Source organism: Frankliniella occidentalis, unplaced genomic scaffold (genome assembly GCF_000697945.3).
Source record: "Frankliniella occidentalis isolate FOCC.00 unplaced genomic scaffold, Focc_3.1 Scaffold6, whole genome shotgun sequence".
In the NCBI taxonomy this organism is placed as follows: Eukaryota; Metazoa; Arthropoda; class Insecta; order Thysanoptera; family Thripidae; genus Frankliniella; species Frankliniella occidentalis.
Genome location: NW_026267136.1, coordinates 1,615,718 through 1,621,808, shown reverse-complemented (window position 1 = coordinate 1,621,808; position 6,091 = coordinate 1,615,718). Strand labels below are relative to the sequence as shown.

General features: G+C 53.5%; 1 protein-coding gene across 2 annotated transcripts in view; it reads right to left on the bottom strand.

The window, feature by feature from the left end:
- The window catches only part of LOC113218155 (complexin), a 251,472-nt gene that overhangs the window by 230,535 nt on the left and 14,846 nt on the right, over positions 1–6,091 (bottom strand). For both annotated transcript variants that reach the window (XM_052272515.1, XM_052272516.1), the window contains one exon: positions 1,494–1,510. The gene's annotated coding sequence lies outside the window, so the exon portion shown is untranslated. Of the gene's footprint in view, positions 1–1,493; positions 1,511–6,091 lie in introns of those variants that run through there.

Sequence of the window (6,091 nt, the reverse complement as noted above, 5' to 3'; positions counted from 1 at the left end):
GGATCTGCGTCAGCGACTTGAATAACGCCACAACTTTCCCGCCGACATGCATCCTCTCTCTCTCTCCATCCCCCCTTCTCTCTCCATATTTCTCCATCTCAACCCCACCCCCACCCCCCTCTCTTTGGTCCTTTTACATTGACAGTAAATAATTCTGAATTTCAATTATTTCTATCAAACTTTCGCTCACACTCAAACACTCCACACGAACTCACTCAACGACACCATTAATAGAAATACACAGTCGACGGAGGGTCGGTTTCAAACGAGCCGACTGAAAAACACGTGCAACTTCGAAAAGAAGCGAAAAAATATATGAGCCTCATAAAAACGCTACAGTGGTCTTCCTGGCTGTCGCTGGAGCTCCCAACTAAGTCCAGCAGCTCCAGCCGCATCGCGTTTGGCTGTGTGGCAGTGACAGCGTATGACCTTCAGACAACAAAGGCGCTGGGGCCTGCCGGCATTATAGCTGTCCAGTGCCCCGCCTCACCCACCCCACCAAACCCCGCCCCGCCACACCCCGCAGCGCTGGCTTGCCGAGCACGTCCATGCTGCTGCAGGCAACAATTCGGCTGGACAACATAGAGATAAAGTCGGTGACTGACAATGAAGCTCGCGCGACGGGATTAGGAAAAACGTTAACAACCCTCCTTTAACAAATATGAAAACCCATTTTTAATCAAAAAAGGACGGCTATGTGTTTTTGTATTCAAGCAGAGGATGGCTTTGCGATCGTCAATTCGGCAGTGTATTTCACGTGAACATTTTACTGCCATCATACACATTGCTGCTAACGCTGCCTTCTCCTCGCACTCACTTCAGTCATCAAACAATAATATGAAGCAGGCAGGTGGCGTCAGCGGCACACGCTCGAAAGGAGTTAGAAGCAATGAGGAAAAGTACAGCCATATCACACCATAATAAAGGGGAAGGACTATGCGAGGGAGGAGGGAGAGAACGAGAGGAGAGAGGGATGGGGGAAGAGGGAAAGAAAGAGGCAGAGAGAGGAGGAAAGAAGAGAAATAGGGGTTAGAAAGGAAAAGTGAAAAAATATGGAAAGGGACTCCCAGCATGGCTGGCTTCACTGGGGGAGAGAAACTCAAAACCAATTCTTGTGGCAAGCATATTGTTTTCCCTTCCCTCGGCAGAGTAGAGTGGTGGGCCCAAGCAGCGCCCAAAGAAATACCCGACGTCACGCCGAAGGGTTGGGGGAGGGGGCGGGGAAAATAAAGAATACTATCGGCAGCCCTTCAAAGGGAAGTCATGGCTGGGACAGACTGGAGTCTCAAGGGCGGGGTGGGGCCAGCCGGACTGGGGGCGCGCAGGACGTCTGGCATGTGCCAGGGGTTGGCGGAGAGGGGAGCGGGAGCGGGCACAGCAAGAAGGACGACGGTGCACTTACTAACACGGCGCTCTGCTGGCCGTGGGTACACGATGACAGCCCACTCGCACCCGATGAAGAGAGTCTTCGTGCAACCAACAGCCACGCTCACCTGTCTAGTTCAGTTGCCTGCAACAGACGAAAAATACAACACGAGATGAGTTTCAGCACGAAAATGAAACAATTGACACACACAGAGGCAGTTTACACACGTCGAGGGCATCGAAAGGATTTTAATTTTCTAAAAAGTATCCACGTGAAAAATGTCCATTCTTTTCGGCATTTAACTATATTTTTTTCTAAATAATTTCAACAACTATTTACAAAAATTATGATTTTTTCAATTTTCTTTTTTTCTTTTTACGAAAAATTTCCGACTTAAAAAATCACTACGGCCAGAGCCCGCCTGCCGTTGAGCGGGTAGGCCAGCCCGCGGTGCGCCGCTGCACGCCGGGCCTGCCTACCCACCGGGCGCTCCGGGCAGACGGGCGGTGCGGAGTCACATTACCGCAGCGCAGAGCAGTGGCGATCGCACGCCATCGGACTCCTCGATGGGGGCGCAGGACAAGAAATCTCTAGGATACGACGGCCCACAACAGAGCAAGCGAGAGGGAGGGTAGGCATAAGGACGCTGTGTGAGAGAGGGGTAGGGGTGGGGGATGGGGCGGGCCGGGGGGCCCAGCTTTGTGGAGGGGACCCGTAACGTACAAGGGGGTCGGGACGCACAGAAGCTCAGATTAATTAAATTGTGGCTGGCTGCTGCTGCAGCTGCTACTGCTACTAATGCTGCTGCCCGCTCAAATTTTCATACCGCGCGGGTGGCGACAGGCCGATGGCTCACTTGGTGCGAGGCGCGGGGGCGGCTCGGGGGCGGCGCGGGGGCGGCGTGGGGGCGGCGCGGCGGGGGCAGCGTGGGGGCGGCGCGGCCACCACTTAAGCCATATATTAATGCCAGGCCAGCCTCCTCGCACCAACACCAGGCGGCGCCACCTTCATCTCCATCCATCCCCATTATACCCCCTCCACCAACTCTCCCTCTCTGCTCCACTTGCTTTCCTCTCTTCCTCTCTTCCTCTCTCTCTCTCTCTCTCTCTCTCTCTCTCTCTCCCTCCCTGCCGCTCTTCCTCTCTCTCCTCCCCATTGCTATCCACCCTTCGTGTCACCCCGCCCGCCGCGGTGGCCCCCGCCCCACATGCTACCACTTCGATCCCCTTTCCCTGCCCTCTTCCCCTGCCCTTCCCCAACATCCTCTCTACCCCCCGCCCTGACAGATGCCTCCATATCTGGTGACATCACTGATGACGTCATTGAGGAGAGAAAGGCCCCGGGCCGCGCACTTTCGCTTCCTGCGCGAGAAGACTTTTAGCCACATTTGCGGCGAGTGACGTGTCCCTGGAGAGTCTCTTCCCTTCGTTTCAGACAAACACAACGATAGACGCTCTGTCACGCAAAAATTGCTGATGGAATCCCTACGAATTCTGATGGACTATTATCCCCGCCTCTTCAAACGTGTATCCCGTTACGCGTTCCATCGTCCGGGGAGTTATTGACTTTACATATTTCAGAGTCGTTATATGTTACGCACTTTCTCTCTTTTATAGAAAATAAACCAACTTTGATTTATCCGCCCTGCCGTCGGGCTTGCCCAGACCCGCATACTCTAAAAAAAAACAAAAAAACAGGAAAAGATTTGGGGTAGCAAACATGTGATCAATGATGATCACAGTTAATATTAAAAATGCTGTGCGTCCTGCTGTGCGTCCCGATGTCTGTGATTGCCTGGCAATGTTTACAATTATTCTTTAAATAAAAAGCCAAAATAAGGTGGGAAGAAAGAGCTCGTTAGCCTCATTTACGAGCAAAAAAGTTGAAAGAGACGCCATCCGTTATTTGAACCCTTTTGCCAGGGGCGAGAAGCGTATGATGAAAATAATGTTAAACAGAGACGACACGTAGGAAACCGCGCCAGTAATCTTTCACGAAGTACACTAAGTGCGAGAGCATGGGTAAGAAGAGACATTCCAGAAGTGGGTGTATGAATCGAATTTTACACTGGAAAAATATAGGTGCAGTAACGCACCTTTTAAATGTACTAATGGTTTAGCGATTTAGCGACTTAATTTAGCACCCCCCAAATTTTTTATGCAAACCCCTAGGACATAATTAGTACATTTTGATTCTTCAGCAAAGGTTCGATCCGGTTAAAATGCATCTATTTCTGTGACTTGTTTTCTCGTTTATTTTCCTATATTAGCCTGAGGTTGCAAGCGACACACACAGTCACACACTTAAACACATACGAAACACACACACAGTGCCCGATAAACCGATATTCCCATCACTCTACTTCCGTTTCCATCCTGGCGAAAACACTCCCGAAGCCGAAAGCAGCATCAGCAGCAAACGCCGACAGTTTCTGCCATGGAAGAGCGGAAACCAGTTTGGCCGCTGGGTCGGCTCGGTCGGGACCGGAGCAGGGGCACTGGGGGCACAATAGCCAACAGTGATACGGAGTTGTCTCAGAGTGGAAAATACTATTATTTAACTTTGCGTTGTTTTCCTTCCCCTCCTTTTTCCTTTTTTTTTCTTTCAACAAACCTTTCCGCTGTCGGGCAAAAGGCCTTCAATGGACAGCGGCGGCAATATGATGCTACTGAGGGACAATGGCCGAATTGTGTCGCAGAACAACGCCGGGCCGCGGCCCTCTTTTGTTTGCAGTCACTCTCATTCTCAGGGCAGTACCCCCCCCCCCCCCTCAAAAAAATAACCAGTAAAAAAGAGAAAAACCGGCCATCAAAAAAAAGGCGAGTTGTTCGTCAGAGCGCATGAGTGATAACGAAAAAGAGAGCAAAATGGGCGGGGGCGGAGTACGGGGCACTACAGGACCGCAGGATAGATAAGCCTCGTAAAACTACGCACAGAGGTGGCGAGTAAATATTTCTTGCTGCAATGAATATCTCTTGGTCTATTTACAATTATTTGGAAGTGAGAAAAAGAAATTTTTGCGGCAATACCTTTGCCACCCAGCAGGGCAGCACGCGTGCGGGAGGACACCTGCTGGGGCCAAGCTGAGGTCCGGTGGGCGGGGCGGGGCGTGGCGTGGCGAGGAAGGGCCGGGCGAGGCGGGGCGGGGTGGACCGGGAACTACCACCGTGCCAACCCGGCCCTGCCCGACCCCCGCAGCACGACTTGCTGATCAACAATTTAAGAGACCTTGGACGGGCATACGCTACGCTGCCACGCTACTCCAACGCGTGGCGAGGCGCGGGAGCCCCTGGCGGGCCGGGCGGGCCCGGGCACACCGTCGGCAGAGAGCCCCAGAGGAGCCACGTTCAACTTGAAATCGATTTTTGCACGGTAGCCGTCTCTTTGCTCCCACATGTTTCTCTCCTCCTTACCCCCGGAGTAAGGCCCCACAAGCCAGCCCGCCAGCGTGCGCTGCCCCACTGGGCCCTCCCCCTTCCCTTCCTCTTCATCCCCCTCTCTCTGCGACCAGCCCGGGGCCACTACCTTCTTTTCGCCGCGCGCGCGAATTCAGCAGAGGGCTTACATAAATACGGAACTCGACGTGCGCCTTCCGCTCTCTCTCTCCCCCTCTCTCTCTCTCTCTCTCTCTCTCTCTCTAACTCGACAGCGCCAGCGCACTTGCACGACTCGCGCCAACGTACAGCTGGCTACGCCACGCGCCAGCCACCGCCGAAAGAGTCGCCGACTCTAAACGTATTTGCAGTATATAGGGCGCGTTATTTTCACGCACCGCGCCTGCAAAAGAGAATACAGCGAGAGAATGCCAAAGAGGGAAGAGAGAGAGGGATAGAGAGAGCGAGAGAAAAGTCGTTAATGTGACAAAGTAAAGCAGAGGTAGCCCTCGACTCAAGGCCGAGCTGCGCTGCGCACCCTACAGAACTTGGAAACTACCTCTTCAGCCAAGCTCGTCTTTGCCGGTTCTAAACCACCTCTCTGCCACAGGATCTGTAATCCCCATCCCGGGTGTTTCTCTCTCTCTCTCTCTCTCTCTCTCTCTCTCTCTCCTCGCTCAGCCACGATACGGCCGGAAGTAAACCCACGCGCATATCCGGAAGTGCGTGCTTACACCGTTTCATATGAGGAAAAATTGCCCCCCCCCCCTCCCCCGCCATACGGAAAAGCGATAAGACGAGCGCGTCACCAAAGTATAGCAGAAAAGGCAGTTTGAAAATATGGCGGGCAACAAGGTCGTCGCCGCGATAAGGTTGAGGTGAGCAAAGGTGTGTAGCGAGTCATCCATCATTGAGACGCTCCGCTCCAACCGCGAGGGCCGCGGGGCACCGCCGGGCAAAGGAAGGCGTAAGGAAGAGCGATCGCGAAGCCTTTTGTACCCAAATAAATGCGTGCCCGTCCGTCAGAGAGCCGCTCGCCCCACCTCAAACACGCACGCACGCACGCACGCACGGGTGGGGAAGGGGGCGTATTACCCGTGCAAATAAGCACAACCCACGGCTCGGAGTACGAAACACGCACAAACGCGAACACCATCCCTTTCCGTTCTCGTTCTCTTGTTCTCTCTCTCTCTCTCTCTCTCTCTCTCTCTCTCCCTCTCTCTCTCGTTCTCGTTCACGCGCACACGCACGCTACAAGCAGAGAGGGAGGAGAGGGAGGGTCGTCTACTCAAAGCGCGCGCACGATACATGGCACAACATTTTGCGTTTGCTCCTTTCTTCCCCCCCCCCC